Source organism: Equus asinus, chromosome 8, assembly GCF_041296235.1.
Source record: "Equus asinus isolate D_3611 breed Donkey chromosome 8, EquAss-T2T_v2, whole genome shotgun sequence".
NCBI classification, from domain to species: domain Eukaryota; kingdom Metazoa; phylum Chordata; class Mammalia; order Perissodactyla; family Equidae; genus Equus; species Equus asinus.
The window spans coordinates 23698512-23721256 of NC_091797.1; the positions used below are offsets into that span (position 1 = coordinate 23698512).

Here is a 22745-nt window from a genome sequence, read left to right on the forward strand (position 1 = left end):
GCAGGGAGTGGTATAGGAGGTGTTGGTAAAGAGGTCAGCTCTGACCCTGGCCCTGAGCATTCTCCCAGGCTGGTGGAAACCTCTGCAGGGGACTCAGAACGGAGGGCTCCAGGCAGGTAGACCCAGGAAAAACATCAAAAGAAAGGCCATCAGAAGCCTACCCATAGCTATTGACCTCGCCAACTTGATGGGGCAGACAGGGAAACTGAGTCCCCTCTGGCCCTGCAGCCATACTGAGAGGGAGGAGTGGGCGGGTACAGCTGCCTTTCCTCACCCCTCCTGGGCCTATGTGGTCTCAGCTTCTCCCAGATTCTTCTCTTGTCCTGTATCTTGGGGCAGGGGGAAGAAGGTATGTACTCTCTAGGTCAACAGAGTGGGGTTCCAGAGGTAACAGTGCCACTGGGGGCCACTTCCTCTAACAGGGCCACAGACTGTGCCAGTCAGACAGTGAACTCTAATCCCACATTTCCTGGGCACCTCCCAGAGCCCAGGTCCTACACAGCCATGTGCCCCAGGCTCCTCTTGATTCTCCAGAGCTGCACCTGCAAAGAGGTGACCTTCTCAGGATTGGGAACCAGAGATTTTTGGGTCCTCTCTCTGCAGCTTCCATTCCTGGGCTCCCACTGAGCTCCCGACAGGACAGAAGGCCCAGGCGCTGAGCACTGTCTGCACCCTTGGGGGGCCTGAGACCCCGGCTCTGCACGGGGCGGGGGGTGCTCACCCCACAGCCACTGGTGGGGAGACCACAGCACAGAGAATGGTGACTCCACCCTCAAAGTGCTCACTGCTGCGAAGGGAGGGCCCCCTTGTCACATAGAAAAGGGCAAGTTAAAAGGAGTCTGAGAAGGAGACACCGGGGAGGAGGAAAGGGAAGAATCAGGAAGCCGCGGCGCTCTTCATACCTGTGAGCACACGCGAGCTCGCGGTCATAGCGCTCTCCGGCCAGCAGGGGGCAGAGCAGCCCGCCCGTCGCCCGGGTGCGCACCTGGGCTGTGCTCCCGCGGAGCCCCCTCTTCAGCGCTATAGACGCGCCCCCCCCCCCCACCCCCGCCCCCGGCTGCGCTGCCTGTCCTGCGGGAGGGCGGTGCGGGCAGCCGAAGGAGCTCTGCCCAAGGAGGCCTGGGCCCGGGCGATGCCACGAATTCGCCGGGGAACCTTAAGGGAATCCTCAGGACTTCTGTGCCTCAGTTTCCTCACTGTGAAAGGGGCTAGTGACCGTTGCTTCACAAGGATTTTGTGGAAATTAAATTAGATCAGTGGTTCCCAGGCTTGTCTGCACACCGGGATCACATGGGGAGCTTCAAAAACACTGATGCCCGGTCCCCTGGGGCTCATTTCATTGGTCTGGGTCGTGGCCCGAGCGTTGGCATTTTTTCCCACCTCCCAGGTGATTCTAAGCTGCAGACAAGTCCGGGAGTTCCAGAGTTAGGTACTCCTGTAACCAGGCTTTGTAAACTCTAAGTGGCGAATGTGGTTTTACGCTTTTTTTAAGGTCTTTTTTTCCCTACCTTATTTCCATAAAATTGAAATTCCATCTCCTATTTCTATCTCCTAGCTCCTGCGTAACCTTGCAAAATGGAAAGTGTAGATTTCCCTCCTGATCTGAATTCGAACTGCTCAAAAAGTCACTCCTACGACCTGTACAAAGTTTAATCCAAAGTGTGCTATCTGATTAAAAAACCCGCTGTGACAAAAGTTCCGAAGCGCCAGGGGGACATCAGGGTGCGGTAAGTCCCAGAGAGAGTGGCAGGTCCGAGGCCAAGGCGAGGCCAATGGGATAAGCAGTCAGGGGTGGAGGGTTCCGGTGCCTGGGGGCACAACCAGCCCAGGTCCAATTTAGTTAAAATCCTTAGTAGCCTTAACTCGTTATTTCCTGTTTATTTACATCACAGTCAACATTCATCAGGAGGAGGGAAATGTAATTTGTATCCAATACCGGGTGGAGTCCGTGTGTTCTGCATACAAACCTACTCACTAAAGAGACTGCTACACGTGAAATAATATGGTCTGGCGTTTTGATGTTTGATACTGTGCGGTGCTTCTTGGAGCTGGTCACAGAGGTGTGTAAGAGGGTGTGGCAGTAAGCAGGCAAATTGCCTGGTGATGGAGGGCTGGCCGGGAACGCTTGACTACGGTTCCTATTTGTTATAAAGAATGCGGGTGCCTAGGACACATTCTCAGGGGCTGTGAGAGTCTGAGCGTAGGTGTGCCTGTGTCATTTCAACCATGCAGCCTCCAGGCCAGGAGGTCCCTGCTCCCCCTGGGGACCTGAGGGTCTTAAGGGCTGATCTGGTCTCAGATACTCCTGAGTCCCTGCCTGCCTCAGCCAGTCCTTTCCCGGGGAGTTGGAGGTGGGCAGAGACAGCCAGGGCCCTGGCAGATGAAGTGAAAGGGAGGGAGACTGAGAGAAGTGTGGCAACCTCTTACTTTCACCCAGGAAGTGCTGCGTGGGGGTGGGGTGGACAGGGGACCCAGGCCGCAGCCACAGTGCCTGGCTGCCCAGCTGGGCAAGGCCGAGCCCCCTGCAAGGCAGAGATGCTCCCAGCAGCTGGAGATTCCCCCAGGGGACCCCCACCCTCCTGCTGCCCACTGAACACCCCCTGCAGGCCTCCCATTTACCCAATCAAGGCCTTTCCTTTCTCAATCTTGTGCCATGATGTGCCAGGGCATCTGGGCAGGGTCAGGCCCAGCGCCTGGGTCTGTCTGTCTCAGAACCACCCTGTGCACCTTGCTCCACGTGCTCGAGCACAGGGAGAGGGCAACATGGCCTGGGAGGCCCCACGCCTGCCTCTGGTCCTGCTGCTCCTGGCCTCAGGTGAGGGGCAGGGAGAGGAGGGTGAATCTGGAGGGACAGGGCAAGGGAGAGAGGGAGGGAAGTTGGAGGTGAGGGGAGGTGCGGAGTGGGTTATGGGACGGTGGGACCCGGGAGCGGGAGTGGTGTGGCACTGGGGCTGAGGGCTGTGTGGTGTCAGGTTCTGGGTGTGGCTGGGCCCCATTCCTTAGCCTGACCTGAGGGCTTGTTTCCTAGGCTCCCAAGCACGAAACTCCAGGCATGAGGTGGTGTGGGCAGTGCAGGGGCAGGCCATCTCTGTGAAATGCCAATCCTCTCCCCAGGAAGGTGAGTATAAGCAGAAAATCTGGTGTAAGGAAACGACATCATGTACTTGTTCCCCGTTAGTCTCCAGCTCCAAGCCCCGGGAAATGGCTCAGGAGGCTCCCTATTTTATGTGGCACAACCCCGCTGCTGGCTTCTTCATTGTCATCATGATTGATGAGGATTTTTAGGCTACTTAATTTTAAAACGGTTTATGATGAGGATTTTTAGGCTGGTTACTTTTAAAACTACAGATGAGAAGCAGGCTCCAAGGAGTGGAATTTGCTTGTCCCTTTGTTGGGAAAGATTTACATTTCTAAGGAAAACCTCTATCTGTGAAGATGCCTCCCTCTCTGTGCCAGGAAGAAGGGGGATGGCCTTATATCTAGAAACTCTTAATCGATGCCAGAGGCAAGAAATTAAGTTGTTTACTGTCTGGCAACCTCATATAACTGACCACCTCCCCCCCCCAAATCCTCCTTTGTCTTTAGCTGAGGATAATATTCAAGTGGTGACTTCTGCCATTTACTCAATCCGGTTTGATTCTTATCTAAAAGTTGTGGGACCGCCAAATGCACTGATACCGTTTTAACTTTTTTACATATTCTTTGTCTTGTAAAGAGATAACTCACATACCTATGCCTTAAATTTAGCTCTAACACTCAACTTGGGGCAGCAGAAGCTCTGACTGCCCATGGGTCCTGTCCCCATGCTATTCTATTCCCTAAATAAAAGAGCACTGCTGCCAGATCTTAAGAGTCTAAGAAATCTTTCTTTCGACTCCTCGGCTCACCGACCCCGCATCAATGATGGACGTCCAGAAGACGGATACGGGACACTACCTGTGTGGAATATATAATGATTCTCAGAAGTCTATCATTATTCTCAAAGACTTCAGCCTACTGATGACGGCAGGTGAGCTCTTAATAAGGGAAGGGGCCTTCTTGGGGTGTCCAGGGCATAAAGCCACTCACCGCCTTCCTCAGCCGCCCTCACCCCAGATCCCACCAGCTTCCTCCTCCCTCCCACACTGATTGTGAGCAGTTAGGTCCTCAGACCCCAGATTCTGGCTGTCACCTCCATCCTTGGCTGTCCTGGCCCCAGCAGGTACAAGTGACACTTGGGGCCCACTGGGTGGAGAACCCCAGTCCACACTGACTCTGACGGTGTGCATGGGGCGCTGTGGTCTAGGTCGCCCCCAGGCTCGACACGCTGGTTGTTCTGGACCTGGGTCTGAGGCAGGATCAGAAGGGGCTCAGGAGTCTGAGGTCAAGGGACAAGGCTAGGGTCAAGTGGCCGTGCTGTCTCCACAGGACCCTCCTGAGCTCTCCCTGCCCTTGGGGAGGGTGCTCAGTATCAGGCTTCTCTCTCTGCCCAGGCCTCCCCCAGCCCCTGCCTCTCTCTTTCTAGCAGCTCTGGGAGAGCCTTCCTCCCCTGGGGCCCCGGTCACTCTGGCCTGAGGGACTTTGAGGGGCCCTGAGGGGCTGGCTCGGGCCCCTCCCCATCTTCCTCTCAGGACTCTCGGGGCTGACCCCCCTCTCCCTTTGGGGACCCTGGGCTGCCGTGGTTCTCTGTGTTGTCATCAGTCACACTTGCTTTTCCAGTGACGGCCAGTCCAGTCTCTGTCGGCGGCTCTGAGGCCAGGTGGGTCTGGGGTCCCACCAGAGGGAGGGGTCTGGGAAGGGCTAATGGGTGACTTGTGTGGCCTGTGATTCAGAAATGGGGATCCCAGGGGCATGAAGGTCTGGAAGCTCCCCTGGTCTCAGCTCAGAGCTGGGGGCCAGGGGTGAAAGAGTCGCTCTAACCTTCCCCTGCGATGGAGTTGGGAAGTGGCTACCTGTCAGGAATGAAGGGATTTCTATCAGTGCTGATGGACAACGAGGGAAATGAGGCCTGTCCAAGTCACGCAGCTACTTCCGGGCCGAAGCAGGACTGGGCCCCAGGCCTCTGTCTGGTGGTCCAGTGCTCCTCCTGGGCTTAGGGATGCTCTATGGGCACCTCTGGGTGGCCTCCACCCAGGTTTGCCTATTGCAGATCTGGGGCCTCTCTCCCTCTGCTCTTTTCTTGGGACCCAAACGCCTTCTGTCCCTTATTCATTGGAGCTTCATGCTGTGGCCCCCCTGACAATGTTACCCAGAGGAATGACAACTCTGATCATTTCTATTTTCCTGGCCAGCCTCTCCCTGCACCCAGGGTGCCTGTGTTCTGTGATCTTGTTCCAGGAGGCCCCTGTGGCTAACCCCAACGGGTTTGGGGTGGCTCTGGCCCATAAACAGGCTCCAGCCCCATGCAAGGTTCAGGGACTGTCCCCCCAGCCTGGATCCTCTCTCCCTTTTTCTTCCTTCTCCCTCAGTGGGACCAAACTTCCTTCTCCTTCCCAGTCTGCCTGCCAACAGTTTCCTGGTGGTTCTGTCATGTGGACTACTCCTGACCAAGGCCCTGGTGCTGATAGCTCTCTTCGTGCTCCTGACCTACAGAGCCCTGATGGGTGGGGCCGGGGCGTGGCGTGGGGGCTGACAGAGCAGGGAGAAGCTTCTCTCCTGGGAGAGATGGGCTGCAGGATAGAAGTAGCCAGGGATCGCATGGGTGGCATCGTGTCAATTGTAACTTACATCAGTTTAAATTTTCTTTTACGCCCTCTGTCTCTGCACACTCGTTTCGTTGTTACAAGCCACCATCTCCTTTGACCTTCAAATTCATGCCCTTGGATCGTGTCCACCCGCAGCAGCTGGGCTGCCCAGTTTTGAGGCTGGCCTCAGCCATCTTCTGTAATGAACCTCAGGTGCGCACACAGACATACTGAGATGCATGCATGCTTATAGGTATTCATTCCCTCAAAGACCAGACCTGCACAGCCGGAAGTCCCTCCTAAGGGTCCCCCCAACACTTAGGGAGGCAGAGCCTCCTGCTCCAGAGCTCCCATCCCAGAACTGTGTATCATTCTATGCCCTGAGGGGGAAAAGTGTGGGCAGGAAGAAGAGGAAGACAGAATTTGGTGAGAAGGAGAAACTTTAAGGATTGAAAAGGGACAGCGGCCGGGAAGAGGGTCTGATGAAAGGGTAGGCGTGGGACAGCCAGTGAATGTGCACACTTCACGTTCTGAATTCCTCCTCCTCCTCCCTTTTCAGGCTATGCCAATACTGTCAGAATAGCAGCAATGGCTGCCCCCAGTCCCGCCAAGAGCCCAGGGCTCACGGGCACTCCCCGCTGAGCCTGGGGTCCCCCACCTCCTCCTGCTTCTCCATGACCACTGAGACCCGGGGCCTCTGGAAGACAGCTCCCAGCACCTGGATGCACCACTGTGGTAGCATGTCTACCCCAGACCTGGGGACCCACAGATTGTCTTCTCTGATTCCATGTTCCCACAGTGTGGGCCCACCATTCAGGACTCTCTCTGTACAGCAGGGCCACCCCTCTCCCACTCGCTCCCCTCAGTGGGACCAAACCCAGCTGGTAGGCTTCCCCTAACCTGCGCCTCTCCCTGTTCTCCAGGATTTCCTGTTTCTCCATCAGCCCGTGGATCAACTGGTCACCCAGTTTCATCACTGCCCATTGTGGTCAGCCTTGGTTCCTCTTTCTCCCGTTAAAGGCAATATCCTTAGTTCCTACCATATAAAAATGTAACATTTGATATTTCCAAAAATGACATGCATTTTAAAAGTATCTGGCAATGAAGGAAAAATATTTCCGTCCTATGTGCCTGATAAAAAGAGTTAATAGCTTTAGTACAGAAACATCTTTTTCTTTAAATAAAGCACCAAGCAAATATTTTTATTTTAAAAAGGGCTAAGGATATGAACAAGTAATTCATTACAGAATAAAGAACAAATAATATGTATGAACGTGTGTTCAAAATGGCTGATAATCAAAGAAATGCTAAATGAAGTGAGACCCCAGCGCTTGGCCCATCAGCTCAAAGGAGATTAAAATAAATGATAATCATATTCGGCACTGGAGAGGTGCAGGGAAAAGGGGGTTCTTGTGAGTTGCTGGAAGGGCATAATTGATAGCCTCTTACTGGAGGGCAATGCGGGGATGAATTAAAAGGCAGAAAAAGTAATTTATTCATCCGTTCCACTGTTGATGGACATTTGGGCTGTTTCCAGTTTCTGGCTGATGTGAGTAAAGTTGCTATGAACATTAAAAAAAGAAAAAGGAAAATAAGCAAAAAAACCCCTAGCTTGTGAAGCAGCAGTTCTAAAAAATTTTCTAAGTAATTTGGCGTGTGTGATGATTGCTGTTTAAAAGGGCAAATAATCAGATAAGATTCAAAAAACCAAAGCACTCCCTTGCTCCTGCATTCTATGCTCCAGCTCCCATTCCCCCGAAGGAACCCACTTCACATCTTTTATCTGTTTATCCTAATATTTACCTCTGTATTTTTGGAAGAGAAAGAATAAAGCTTATACTGCCATTTGATGATTTTCCAGTTTTAATACTATCCATTAATCTCCTATTAATGAAGATGAGAATTGAGTCATTTAACGCGTCTCTCCCCCCCACCCCCGCCTTCCTCTATCCCCAAATTCACAATATCGTCAAATCACACTGACTATGAGATGGATAGTCAGGTTTTACTTTTTTTGACCCTGCGAATATCTTTTTAATAGACTATACTGAGACTGTTTTCCCTTCGGTACGACTTTTTGTCATCCCCCAAATTGCCTTATTTTTCATTTGTTTTATTTTCTAAGTATTCACCACTAATTCATTTCTAAACTCACTACCAAAAGGGTAGATTTCGTCTCAGACAGTTCACACACATTCAGTCATCAACTGGCTCCGTTCCCTGAGACGCCCCTGCTGTGCGGTCCTCCACCTGCAGTCTGCCCGGTTTCTCTCTAAGCCTGGGGCACAGCTGTCCAAGGGGTCCTCCTCCTCGTCTTCTTGGGTGCCCTCTTGGCCTCCATCAGGTGTTAGACGTGCTCGCTCCTGAATTTCCTGTCTTTTTCTGGGTTTGTCCCTCTTTTCATTGGAGCATCCCTTCCAATATCTTCCCTTACTTTTGAGAAGCCCAGCGCCATTAACTCTGAGTCCGCCCCGCACCTTTCCCTCTTGATACTCTTAGGATCTTCTCTTTTTTCTCCCAGTGTTCTGAAATTCCATGTTGATGTTTATCAGCATGGAGTTTTTTGTCACTTATTGTGCTGAGTACCCAGTGGACCTCTTCAATCCAGAAAATCATATCCTTAATTCTGAGGCATATATTCCTTATTTCTTTTATAATCTCCCCTCCATTTTCTTTTTTTTTTTTTCCCTCGATGGAATTTCTATTATACAAACATTAGGTTTTATACACCTATTCTCCAAATTTCTCTTTTTTTCTTTTTTACTTTTCATCTTTGTTGTTTACGTTTTTTATTGAGGTTTACATTTTTTATTACAATTTACATACAGTGAAATGCGCAGATCTTAAGTGTATAATTTGATGGGTCTTGACAAATGCATGTAATGCGCTCCTGTATCAGTATGTAGAACACATTCACCGCCGCTCCACCTCCGAAGCAACCACCACTTTGGTTTCTTTCACATAGATTAGCTTTGTCTCTTCCGTAACTTCTTATAAGCAAAAGCATAGAGTATGTGCTTTGTTGCACCTGGTATTTTTCACTCACCACTCTGTTTTAGGGGTTCATCCATGTTTTGCATGTATCAGTGTTAGTTCCTAAGTAATACTCCATTGTGTGACTATACCATGTTTGTTTATCCATTTACCTGTTGGCATTTGCGTTACTTCCAAACTTGGCTGTTATGAATAACCCTGCTGTGGTCATTCCTGAACATACATTGTATGGACATACATTGTAATAGTTTTCCAGGGCTGCCATAACAAAATGCCACAGACTGGGCGTCTGAGACAACAGAAATTTATTTTCTCACAACTCTGGATGCTGGAAGTCTGAGATCAAGGTGTCAGCCGGGTTGGTTTCTTCTGAGGCCTCTCTCCTTGGCTTGTAGATGGCCGTCTTCTCCATGTGTCTTCACATGGTCTTCCCTCTGTCCTTGTCTGTGTCCTCATCTCCTCTTCTAATGACATCAGTCTTACTGCATTAGGGACCACTCTACTGACCTCATTTTAACTTACTTGCCTCTTTAAAGACGTCGTCTCCAAATATAGTCATGCTCTGAGGTATGAGGGACTAGAACTTAAACATTTGAATTTGTGGGGACTCAATTCAGCCCAGAAAATGTGTTTTCTTTTCTCTTGGTTAAATACCTAGACATGGCATTGATGGATCATAGGGTAAGAGCATGTTTAACGTTATGAGAAACAGCCAGATAAATTTCCAAGTGATGGTGTCATTTTACCCCTACTCTCCCCAACAACACGTGAGTTTCTTGTTCCTTTATATCCTCACCAACATTTGGTATTGACAGTCTTTTTCATTTTCGTTATTCTAGGAGATGCATAGAGAGATCCCACTGTGGTTTGACCTTGCATTTCTCTGATGACTAATGATGTTGAGCATTTTCCCTGTGCGTATTGACTGCTATCATATCCTCTCTTAGGAAGTGCTCATTCCAGCTTTTTACCTATTTTTATCAGATTATTTTTCTCTTTTGTATTGTATTCTAGGAGTCCTTTAAATATTCTGGATAGAAATCCTTTTCCAATCTTTGAATTGCACATATTTTATCTCAATCTGTGGCTGGCCTATTCATTTTCTTAATGGTGTCTTTGGAGGGACAAAAACTATTAATTTTGATGAAATCCAATTTATTTTTTCTTTAATGTTTAATGTTTTCTAAGTCCTGACTAAGAATCTTTGTCTACCTCAGTGTCATAATACTTTTTTATGTTTCCTTCTAGAAGATTTATAGCTTTAGCTTTTATGTTTAGATCTATAATAAATGTCTAATTAATTTTTGTGTATCGAAGTTCCTTTCCTTCCATATGGATATCTAGTTGTTTCAGCACCATTTGTTGAAAAGATTTTTCTTCTGCATTGAATTGCTTTGGTATCTTGATTAAAAAAATCAATTAAATATATTAGATAGACCTCTTTATGAACTTGCACTTCTGTTCTACAGATCTATTTGATTATCTTTTAGCTAATACTACACTTTTAAAATTACTGTTTCTCTTAGAATCAGATATTGCAAGTCTTCCAACTTTTTTTTTACAATTTTTTTCTCATTATTCTAAGTCTTTTGCTTTTCCATAAAACTTTAGAATCGATGTATCAGTTTCTACAAAGGAATTCTTTTTTGGGTTTTGTGTTGAATTTATAGACTAATGTTAGGAGACTGGTCATCTTCACAGTATCTGGTCTTCCAATCCATGAATATGGTATGTCTCTTCATTTGTTTGGTTTCCTGCATTGATACTTCGTATTTTCTCTGTTAATTTTCATCTCTTTTTGTTTGTTTTTATTTCCCAAAACATTTTGTTCATGTTATCTTCCAATTATTTTATTGAATTATTTTTATTTCTATCATATTTTTAATTGCACAAGGTAGTATTTTTTTCCTCAGAGGAGCCTCTTTTTACAGTATTCTGTTTTACTTTCATGGATATCTTTTCTTTTCTTTCTAAAGATATGATGCAGAGGGCTTTTAAATTGTTTAATTCAGGCCCCTGTGTTATCTATTTCCCTCATGTTCCTTTGTATATGTTTAATTTTTGTGCTATATATTAGAGGTTTTCCTAATATGGTTGTTACTCATATTTCTTATTATTCTCTCTATTTTTCTGTATATTTACAAATTTTTAAAGATGAAAAGTTAGAGAAGAAAGACTACAGCATAAAAAATGATAGGAAATTCTGTGTGTATGTGGTTTGCTGAATGCTGGATTGTACTCTAGAACTGAGCTTCTCAACTCTGGTACTATTGACATTTTGGGTTAGATAATTCTTTGTTCTGGGGCCTGTCCTATGCATTGTAGGATGTCTAGCAGAACATCTGGCTTCTATGCACTACAGGCCAGTAGCAACTTCCCCCTGGGTTATGACAACCAAAAAATTTCTCTAGATGTTGACAGTTTTCTCCTGGGGAGAAAAATCACCCCCAACTGAGAACCACTGATCTAGAATAATCAAGCAAGAGCCTCTGAACTTTTTGTAGGACTCTCTCAGTAGCTGCAGTACTTTTCTTGTGAACTGATCATTTTCCCCCAGAAATGAGTCCTCTAGCCTTCTAGTCTGGAGTGGGGAACGGGTATAAATTTAGTTGCCAGTATTCCTGCATCACAGTTGCTGCTGTGGTAAGTAATCATTGATGTGGAATAACAGCTTTAGAATATCTCCCAGAATGTAGAGGGAAAAAGTCATTTAATTTTAAAATGATGATCTACAAAACAATAAGGAATAGGGAGACAGCAAATGCATAAGTGGTGTTCCCCAAGGACAGGCCAGAAGAATAAGAAAAGAAGTAACAATTTAAGATGTTGTAGAAGAAAACTTTCTTGAAGCGAAGGAAAAAAATGTGCGTCCTGATTAAAAGGACTTACTGCATCCCAGACCCAATCAATGAAAAGAGATCTATATCCTTTCAGTCAAGGTAGGCTTGTTTATGCTGGAGTAATAAACAACCTCTAACCTTCAGTGGCTTCACATGGCTAAGGTTCATTTCTGTCCTGTGCAATGTCTGCCAAGGGTTTGGGCAAATTTTCAGGGCACTCTCCTCCAAGGTTGACTCTGTGTTCCAGGCAGCTTCAATCTTATGGTCTCTCTGAATCAACAAGTCTTTCCATAGCAGCAGAAGAAAGTGCCAGAAAGATGAGAATAAATGCTCCCATCCAGAAGTGACACTTCCATTTACATTTCTTTGGACAAAACAAGTACTATTGCCTTGCCCAATTTCAAGGGGGCTGAGAAATATGATTTTTGCAATTGTCCAGAAATAAGATAAACGGAAGACTGCTGCATGAGAGTAATGTCAACCATATACCTCTGGGTATATCTAGCAAAATTTTTTTTTCTATGATAACTAAGAAAAAAATTCTATAAGCATCAATGTTGGAGGGAAGAAAAGGTTACTTCCAAAGGACTTAATACAAAATCCTGGTTTCAGAGTTTTCTGCTGCTGCACTAAATGCTAGAAGACAGCAAATTATCCTTTCTTCAGAATAGGGGAAAATATTACGATCCAGTAATTTTATGCCTCATTAAGTTCTCCTAATTTTATAAAGACAACCCAAAGAGTTTTCATATGAAAGAACTTAAGGTAATTTTCTTTAAAAATATAGATTGAAAATTTACTTCAGTTCACTGAGGGAAAAGGCAAAAACCAAAATGACAAATGAGGGAGCTGTGGTTTAAAAATTCACAGTTAATCAAAAACCAGTCAGACTAAAGATACGTTCAAATTAACGGCAGCAGTTCTATTTTAAAGAAAAACAAAACTTATGTTTGTAATTGTTGCTAGTGCATAGAAATGTAACTGAGTTTTGTATTTTGATCTCATATTTGTTGATTCCATAATTTCTCCTATTATTTCTAATGATTGATTGTATGTGTTTTTGGATTGTCTACATAGATAATCATATCACCTGTGGATAATGTTAGTTTTATCTCCTGGTTCAAATCCTTTTGCCTTCCTTTTTTCCTGTCTTAAGGCATTGCCTTGCTTTTCAGTAGAAGGTTGACTGGAGGACATGCTAATGAGCATGCTTGTCTTGCTCCTGAATTAAAGGGAATGCTCTCACATTTCCAGAGTCAGACTTTTCACCCAGCAATACATTGCTCCCAGGCAAGAAAAAAAGCACTCCAGCTGCCTATTCCTCCTCGAATTTTAATGTTATTTTGAAATGTGGTTTTAATTTTTCAAATATTTACTTTTAGTTATATTTTTATCACTTATTCCTAATTTAATTCCATTATGGTTCAAAATGTGGACCATTCTGGGGTGTAAAGTGCCCAGTCTGTCGTGCCCAGATGGCCGTTGCGGGTAGAGCCGGTCACGTCCCCAAGCTCTGCCAGAGCGATAGAAGCCCAGGGTTCAGTGTGAATTTCAGGCAATCTCAGGAAAAAACTTCGTCTTGCTCTTCGTGCGCTTTTCTCCAATGTTGTAAGCCATGACTATCTCCTTTCCTGTATAATAATTTATTTTAACTGGAATTTAAATAATTGGTTTTTTTAATATTTATTTTTTATGTTCTGATAGAATTCACCCCTAAGTTCTTGGCCACATGTTTGAATGTTCTCTCAAGACATGCCGACATAGCAGCTATTCTGTTGATTCTCTTTCTAAAAAGTCCCTCCCGCAGCCTGCTGTTACCCCAGTGTGGACTCGCTGCCCTCCATACCTGGTACACAGCCGTCATCTGGGATCTCTCTTCCCCAGGATCCCGGGGCTTCCCTTTGCCTCCCCCCGTACCGTTTTCCTGTTTCTTGGATCTTTGTTTACTTCTTTGTACTGGTGGAACACATCCTTCATCAACTACTGGAGAAAGGGGAAATGGAATGTACATCTTAAGACCTTTTATATCTAAAAATGTCTTTCTTTTACCTTGACACCAGTAGTTTGACTGATAACGATATTTTGAGTTGGAAATCATTTGTCCTCAGAGTTCTGAAGGCATTGCGCCATTACCTGCTAGCTTCCACTGTCACTGAAAAGTCTGAAGCCATTGTGATAACTTTGATAATATGTGATCTATTTCTTTCTCTTTATTAGTATCTTCTCTTTGTTCCCAATGTCCTGAAACGCCACAGTGGTGAGACTTAATGTATCCATTTCCATCCATTTGCTCAGCACAGTGAGTGATTCTTTTCAACCTAAAAATTCATGGGAAAACTTGAATTAGATCATGGATGATTTCCCCCTCTCTGTTTTCTCTGCTTCTTCTGGAATTCCTTTTATTCAAATATTAACCTCTTAGATGCGTTCTTATTTTTTTTCTCTCCTATTTCTCTGCTGTCGTCATCCTGTCTCTCTCGCCTTCTCTCCTCTCTCTTACTCTTATTTTCTGGGCGATTTCTTCAACTTCATATTCCATCTTCTCATTGAAATTTTATTTGCTGCTATGATATATATATTTTTAAATTCCAAAAGGCTGTTTTGGTTTCTTTTAAAAATTTTTCCTGATTTTATTCATGGCTCCCTAAATAGTCCCTGCTTCCTCCAAGTTGCTTTCCCTACTCTCTGTTCCGTTTCTTCTTTTCTCTTTCACTTGAGAGCTTTTCCTCAGACACCTGGTAATACGAGGTTATCTGCTCAAATTCCAAAGATTGTTGGATGCTGTTAGCTGCTGGTGGGGCTTGTGCACTGGGAGCACTGGAAGGCTGATTGATGTCTGTGGCCATTTGTTGAGGAAGCCCCTTGTCATGTTGTTCAGCCTCGCTCCTGGGCTGCTCAGATCCCTGGGAAGACTCACATGTCTCCTGTCTGGAGGAAGGTCTGGCTGCCGACTTTTTGGAATTCAAATAGAAGAAGACCGAGGTGTTTTCCAGCCTCAGGTATGCATTCTTCACAGAAGGCTTTGGTTTTCAGGATGCTGTCACCATCCTCAACCAGTCCTGCTGTCCACCGCTCCCCCCGCCCTGCCCCGCCACCCCACCATACTTGAAACCCCCTTTGTAACCTCTCTGGGACATCCACTCCCACTTTTTTGCCAAGGCGGGGAAAGATCCATCATCTGTGTGCAGAAGGGAGGCAAGGGGATCTGGGGGCTTCTTAAACGACTTTCCACCATTTCTTCTTAATTGGATATCTTCCCCTGAGCCAACTGCCCTGGTGGTCTAGTGAAGATTTGAGCTCTCACTGTTGGCCCAGGTTCATTTCCCGTCATGGAACCACACCACCCATCTGTCAGTTGTCATACTGTGGTTGCTGTGTGTTGCTGTGATGCTCAAAGCTACGTCACCGGTATTTCAAATACCAGCAGGTTCACCCACGGTGGACAAGTTTCACTGGAGCTTCCAGACTAGACAGACTAGGAAGCAGGACCAGGCCACCCACTTCTGAAAAAATTGGCCATGAAAACCCTGTGGATAGCAGTGGAGCATTGTCTGGTAGAGCACCGGAAGGGGAGAGGATGGCACAAAAACATCGGGCAGCGTTCTGTTCTGCTGTCCGCAGGGTGGCTAGGAGTTGGAATCAACTCAATGGACCACCAGCAACCACCACTCTATTACCCCCTGCTGTGTAAATAAGGTTTGATTTCCATTTTCCTCAATTCCGACAAAGGATTCTGTTTTCTCAGTTCTGCTAAGTCATTTCCCACTCATTCATATTCTTTTCGGCTTCCCCAGTTTTCTTGCTATTTTATCTTCCAGCTCCCCATGTCCCTGTGTTTCTCCCATTTCTTTATGTTTATTTTTGTGAGTTTCTAGAGGGAGCAAAAATAAAGATGTGTGTTTCATCTGCCATGCTAACGGGAGAGTCTGAGTGTTGCCCTTAGATGCCTGCATCTATGTTCACAAATAAAATGAGTTCGCAACCTGTTATTCTCATTCAGGCTTTGCCTGGTTTTGGAATCAAGGTTGTCCTAGTCACAGAAATTGTGTGGGCAGCTTTTCTCTATTTTTCACTTCCTGGAATAAGTTGTATGAATTTTAGAATAACTGTACCATGAAAATTCTTCTGGGCCTGGGGTTGCCTCTCCCTCCCCAGACCGCATGATAATTTTATGATTTTTACATTGTTGTTGGTCTAGTCAAGCTTTTAATTTTTTACACTAATTTTGGAATTTTATATTTTTCCAGAAGAGTGTCCATTTTATTTGTTATCAAATGTATTAGTGTATGATTATTCATAACACTTTTATTCTGAAAATCTCTTTGAGTCTCCAAGTATTTCTCATTTGTTTTCTTTATTTGCATTTTTAAACTTTTCTCTTGATTAGTCTCGCTAGAGATTTGTATGTCTTATTCTTTTACTCTTCCAAGAAAAGTATTTATTTTGTTCGCTTCTCCCTCTCTTGCTCTCATTTCTGTTTAATTGATTTTTGCCTAATTAGGAGGACCGTAGCTGCTGTAGCAGATATATTTCAAAATCGTAAAGAATAAACGTTGATTCCTTACTTGTCTCATAGGCCGACTGGGGGGACTTCACTCAGGACCATTCAGGGACCCGGGCTTTCCCATCTCGTGGCTCTGCCATCCTGAGTCCTGAGTCTTTCACTTCCATCAGTGATGGGAAAAGAGCAAGTGTGGCCCATGGGAGGGTTTACGGTCCAGGTCTGAAACAGTGTGCATCACTTCTGCCTCCACTCCGTGAGCAAAAATGGGGTCTACCTAAGCACCCAGGATCACAAGAACATAGATTTTGGTGAGCACAGAGCGGCTCTGTCCTCACTCCTCTTTTCCTTCCTTCCTATTGTTTAGGATTTGCTGAAAGATGGCACCAATTACATTCCCCGCGTCCACCCTCTCCCCAGCAACGAACGAGAGCGACCTTTCCTTCAATGTCTTCAAAGTGTGTATCATTCTTATTTTTGTCACTCCGATGGTAAAACAAATATGTGCCATTGTCATTTTAATTTGCATTTCTTGGATTACTAGGTACGTTGAGCAGCTTCACATTTCCTTATTGTCCATTTGTATTTCTTCTCCAGTGAATTTCTTACTGATGTCTTAGATCCCTCTTCCACTCATGTTTGTATCTTTCTAGTTTATTTCAAAGACTTACATATTACATGTAAGAATGATTTGAATATCATATATTCGTGTATAGACTTTTTTCTTAGTTTGTCTTTTTACTTTATGTTGTAATGTTATTTTGTGTAATCATTTTTTTATATAGTCAGATCCTTCAGTCTTTCTTGTACAGTTTCTGGCATTGGGTTGTGCTAAGAAAGTTCTGTTTCATCACCAGCTTGTATAAATGTTTCATGCAATTTTCTTCTAGAAATTTTCTGACTAGTGTCTTTCTAGAAAAAAATGGATAGTTAAAAATCAAGCCAATAACTGGAGCTACCATAGGCTCCTTTCTTTCTCTCATGGCCCTTATGCAATCCATGAGCAAACTCTATTGTTTCCACCTAAAAGGTTTTCTGGTCACTTGCCGCCACCTCCACCAGGCCGCCATCATTTCTCACTTAGATTATTGCAAAAGCTTCTTATCTGATTTCTCTGCATCTACCCTTCTTTTCCTGCAGTGCATTGTCCATACAACAGCAAGAATAATCCTTTAAAATTGTGGATCAGCTCAAACCTTTTAATGACCTCCCTTCTCAGAGTAAAAGGCAAATTCATAAAACAGCCCACAGGTCCCCTGGGACCCACCCTCCCTCTCCCTGAGCCCCTCTCCAACACTCTTCCTTCCAACTCAGCTCTGAATGCACTCACCTCCTTTCTGTTCGTTGAACACACACCAAACATGCTCCCACCTCAAGGCCTTTGCACTTTTTATCCCTCTGCCTAAACGCTCTTCCTCCAGACCGTCGACGCCAAGCTCCTTCCATTCTTTTATGTCTTTGCTTCGGTGTCTCCCCGTCATGAAGCCTTCTCTGCCCATCTCTATGAAATAGCAACTCCCCCCTCCCAGACAGATGAAGCCCTATGAATCAGTTAGGGTGTGTTTGGGGAAGCAGAAGCATCATGAGTCATCTGGAATAGGGGAATTATAGGGATCTGACCTTACCCAGTGGTGGGAGCTGGGAACAAGTCTGTGAGGTTGACTTGGCATCTGGTACTAGGCCTGAAGTCACTGTGAGTCAGCCGGGCTGACAGTTGAAAGGAAAGTTGGACTTGAGGGAAGAGAGAGTGAGGACAGACTGAGACCCAGGAGGGCAAACTGGAACCCTCCACTGCCTCCAACTTCAACAACGAGGGTGGATCGTGGGAGGAGCTGATGCCCTTGGCCGCAGAGCTGCACACTTGCTTGGTCCAGGAGTCCAGGGGGCTGAGTTACGAGTCAGGTGCTGCCCCTCCACCAAGAAGGCGAGCTCAGTAACAAGGCGCTTGAGCTGTAGGGGCGCCAACACCAGCCTTCAGGGCCTCAGGGTTGCTGCCTCACTCTTCCTTCCAAATAGCATGCAAGTTGCTCCTGTGGCAAACTCTGACCTGGAAACATAGAGGGAAGTGAATTCTGAGAAAGGCAGTTCCAGCTTATCTAGGTTGACACGGTACAAAACCAACGCACCTTCTCTATCCCCACTACTCTCCTCTTTTTCCTCCATAGCGCTTGTCACCACGTGACGCAGGTTTATTTACTTGTTTGTCTCCGTCCCTCCATGAGAATGTAAGCTCTCTGAGGACAGGAACTTGTTCATTGTGTTTATTCTGCCCTAGGACATCAATTGATGGATAGCAGTAGACAATAAATACTTACTAAATATTTCCTAAACTGGAATTTTATTGAATGGTATCTACCAGATTCTGCTCTAAGTCCTTTGAAAGGATTAACTCATATAATCTTTAGAAATATCCAATGAGGGAGCCACTGACATTAAACATTTTAGATATTAAAAACACTGAGACTTATAGAGGTTTTGCAGGCATACCTCGTTTTATTGCACTTTGCTTTATCGAACTTTGCAGAAATTGTGTTTTTTACAAATTGGAGGTTTGTGACAATCATGCGTTGAGCAAGTCTGTTGGTGCCATTTTTCCCAACAGCATTGCTCACTTTGTGTCTCCGTGTCACATTTTGGTAATTCTCACAATATTCCAAGCTTTTTTTATTATTATTATATTTGTTATGGTGATTTGTGATCAGGGATCTTCGATGTTACCGTTGTAATTGTTTTGGGGCACCACAAACCACGCCATATAAGACTGCTCCGCCGACTGGTCGTTCCTCCACCTCTCTCCCTCTCCTTGGGCCTCCCTATTCCCTGAGACACAACAATATTGAAATTAGGCCAATTAGTAATCCCACAGTGGCCTCTAAGTGTTCAAGTGAATGGAAGAACCCTGTGTCTCTCACTATAAATCAAGAGCCAGAAATGATTAAGCTCAATGACGAAGGCGTGTTGAAAGCCGAGAGAGGGCGAAAGCTAGGCCTTTTGCACCAAACAGTTAGCCAAGCTGTGATTGCAAAGGAAAAGTTCTTGAAAGAAATTAAAAATGCCACTCTAGTGAACACATGAATGACAAGAAAGCAAAACAGCCTTATTGCTGAGATGGAGAAAGGTTTAGTGGTCTGGATAGAAGATCAAACCAACAACATTCCCTTAAGCCAAAGCCGAATCCAGAGCAAGGCCCTGACTCCCTTTAATTCTGTGAGGCCGAGAGGTGAGGAAGCTGCAGAAAAGTCTGAAGCCAGCAGAGGCTGGTTCATGAGATTTAAGGAAAGAAGGTGTCTCCATAACATAAGAGGGCAAGGGGAAGCAGCACGTGCCAATGCAGAAGCCGCAGCAAGTTCTCCAGAGGATCTAAGATAGTTAATGAGGGCGGCCACACTAAACAACAGATTTTCACTGTAGACAAACAGCCTCATATTGGAAGAAGATTTAGCTAGGACTTTCATGGCTAGAGAGGAGAAGGCAGCGCCTGGTTTCAAAGCTTCAAAGGACAGGCTGACTCTCTTGCTAGGGGCTCATGCAGCTGGTGACTTTAAGTTGACGCCAATGCTCACCTACCATTCTGAAAATTCTAGGGCCCTTAAGAATATGCTAAATCTACTCTGTTGTGCTCTATAATGGAAAACAAAACCCGGATGACAGCACATCTGTCTACAACATGGTTTACTGAATATTTTAAGCCCACTCTTGAGATCTACTGCTCACAAGAAAAGAGTGCTTTCAAAATCTTACTGCTCGTTGACAATGCGCCTGGTCCCCCGAGAGCTCTGATGGAGACGGACAATGAGATTGTTGTTGTTCTCATGCCACTAACACAACGTCCATTCTGCAGCCCATGGGTCCAGGAGTAATTTTGACTTTCAAGTATTATTGTTTAAGAAATACCTTTTGTAAGGCTATCACTGCCATAGACAATGATCCCTCCAATGTCTGGGCAAAGTAAATTGAAAACTTTCTGGAAAGGAAATGGCACCATTCTAGATGCCATTAAGTTTCATGTTTCGTAGGAAGAGGTCAAAGTATCAACATTAACAGGAGTTTGGGAGAAATTCATTCCAACCCTTACGGATGACTTTGAGGGGCTCAAGACTTCGGTGGAGGAAGTAATTGCAGATGTGGTAGAAATAGCAAGAGAACTAGAATTAGAAGTGGAGCCCGAAGATGGGACTGAATTGCTGCAGGCTCGTGATAAAACTTTAACGATGAAGAGTTGCTTCTTATGCACGAGCAAAGAAAGTCATTTCTTGAGATGGACTCTACCCCTGGTGAAGAAGTTGTGAAGACCGTTGAAGTGACAACAAACGATTTAGAATATCACACCAACTTAGTTGATAAAGCAGTGGCGGGGTTTGAGAGGATCGACTCCAATTTTGAAAGAAGTTTTACTGTGGGTAAAATGCTATCAAACAGCATCAAATGCTACAGAGAAATCATTCAAGAAAGGAGCAGTCATTAGACGAGGCAAACTTCATTGTTGTCTTATTTTTAAAAATTGCCACAGCCACCCCAACCTTCAGCCACCGCCACTCTGATCAGTCAGCACCATCAACATCGAGGCAAGACCCTCCACCAGCAAAATGATTATGACTCACTGGAGGCTTGGATGATGGTTAGCATTTTTTTTTTCCTTTGGTGAGGAAGATTTACCCTGAGCTAACATCTGTTGCCAATCTTCTTCTTTTTGCTTCAGGAAGATTGTCTCTGAGCCAACATCTGTGCCAGTCTCCCTCTATTTTGTATGTGGGACACTGCCACAATGTAGCTTGATGTGTGTGTAGGTCCTGCACTAGGGATCTGAACCATGAATCCCAGGCTGCCAAAGCAGAGTGTGCAAACTTGACAACTATGCCATCAGGCCAGCTCCAACATTTTTTTAGCAATAAAGTATTTTTTGACTAAGGCATGTACATTGTTTTTTTAAACATAATGCTATTGCACACTTAATAGGCTATGGTATCGTGTAAACGTAACTTTTATGTAGATTGGGAAACCATAAAATTTGCGTGACTCTTTTATTGTGATATTCGCTTTATTGTGGTGGTCTGGAACGAAACCTGCACCATCTCCTGGGTATGCCTGTCCTCACTTCAGACAGTTCATAAGAGGCAGGGTTGGTCTATGAACACAGATGTGGGACTCTAGAGAAATATGACTTTATGATTTAAGTGTCATGAAAACTAAAATTCAGTAGAACTATATATGACTCTATATATCCCTTTTTCCATGTTGTTCATTTATTTTCAATACAGCCAATCACACAGAAAGTACCTTTTAATCCAGAATAAAAGGTTAGAACACTCACAAGGATTAAGTTTGATAACTTGCATGTGACATATTGAAAAATGGATAGACAGTATAAGTAAGAAAATAAGTAAAAACTAATGGAGTAAAATTTACTTGTGAACTACTCAAAGTTATACTGCACAGAAGCAGCACCCAAGGGTTTGCAAAAATCTTCAGAAGAGCTACACCCATAGTATTTTGTCTGAAATCACTCCATTTGATAAATATGTGTTTGAGGAACATTTCTGAATAAGCAAATTGATCCTGAAGGGACTAGGCGGGCTGACTTTAGCTAAACCGCTCTGCTCCTGGGAACCTGGGGTGGGCTCCCTCCCAGAAGCCAAGTTACTCCAAGGCTGCCCCCTTCTCCTCTTGGGACTGGAGGTACCCAGGAAAAAGAAAGCTCAGCAGTCTTCAAAGGTGGTACAAGGAGCTCACACTTCATGCTGTGAGGGTGGCCTGAGCCTGTGGGCCATTCGCTGAGGCAGACACTGAGCCTGGAGGATGGCTGTGGTCCTCTCAAGGATCCATCTTCCCAGTGACCAGAGAGCACAGCCTGCAGCTCCCAGGAGAGCTCATGATCACTGACGGCTGCTGTATCAGCTTTGCCATCAGCCAGCCATGGAGGTCACCACTAAGCCCCAGGACCACAGGCATTCTCTCCTTCAGCTCGCATACAGCCCTTTCTCATCTGGAATGTTTTTGTTCCCTCAGTTTTACAGAAAAGCCCATGAACTCAATGCACTCCTTCTTGACTTCATTCAAGGTTACGCTTGAGTCACTGAGAATAAGAATACACAGACACCTTCACACATACACCGCATATCCATTCATGTGCGCACCCACACACTGTACACGGATGCACACACATACCTATGGGCTATACACATATGCACACTCGTGCACACACACATCCACACTGCGTTCTCCAGGCACACCTATTACCACTATGTCCTTTGCTTGTCCTACATCGTATGCTCTTCCATTCCCACTACCACATGTAGGGTTGAATCATACAATGGGACAAACATGCATAGCTGACCTTCACATGCTGAGGCTGCAAGGCTGGGATGGATGGAGCATTCTCCAAAATCTTTATGGGTTTTTACTCCGTTGTGGATCCCATGCTATTTTCTTAAAAGAGAGTAAGAGGTGATAAAGTTGAATGGTGGGTTGGGTCAGTTTACAGAGAAAGGAGGACATGCCAAAGGGACAGAAACTTATTCCAGAGGCACTGAGGCATTATTGAAACTTGTTTAAAGTTAAATGTGCTTAAAAAAATAGGACTTCTGGTATCCAGTCTGGCACGTAGGGAACTTGGAAGTTGTCATTCATCCGAACAACAAATAAAAGGCTGAACTGAAAAATCAACAATTCTTCTTAGACCTGTCGGAGAAGTGAGGCCACAGGGTGAATGCTGACCCCAAATTTGGAGAGGTAGACAGGCACATACTT

The 22745-nt window shown here is 45.2% G+C and overlaps 1 long non-coding RNA gene across 4 annotated transcripts in view; it reads left to right on the forward strand.

Moving 5' to 3' along the window:
* The first annotated feature begins 1959 nt into the window (after positions 1–1959).
* LOC123287709 (uncharacterized) overlaps positions 1960–22745 on the forward strand; it is a 30474-nt gene continuing 9688 nt past the window's right edge. The window contains exons 1-4 of one of the 4 annotated variants that reach the window (XR_011504984.1): positions 1960–2815; positions 3029–3118; positions 3916–4009; positions 16366–16456. This is a non-coding gene — a long non-coding RNA (uncharacterized lncRNA). Of the gene's footprint in view, positions 2816–3028; positions 3119–3915; positions 4010–4698; positions 4739–5475; positions 5590–16365; positions 16504–22745 lie in introns of those variants that run through there. The other 3 variants (XR_011504983.1, XR_006531048.2, XR_011504985.1) reach the window with 3 other exon arrangements.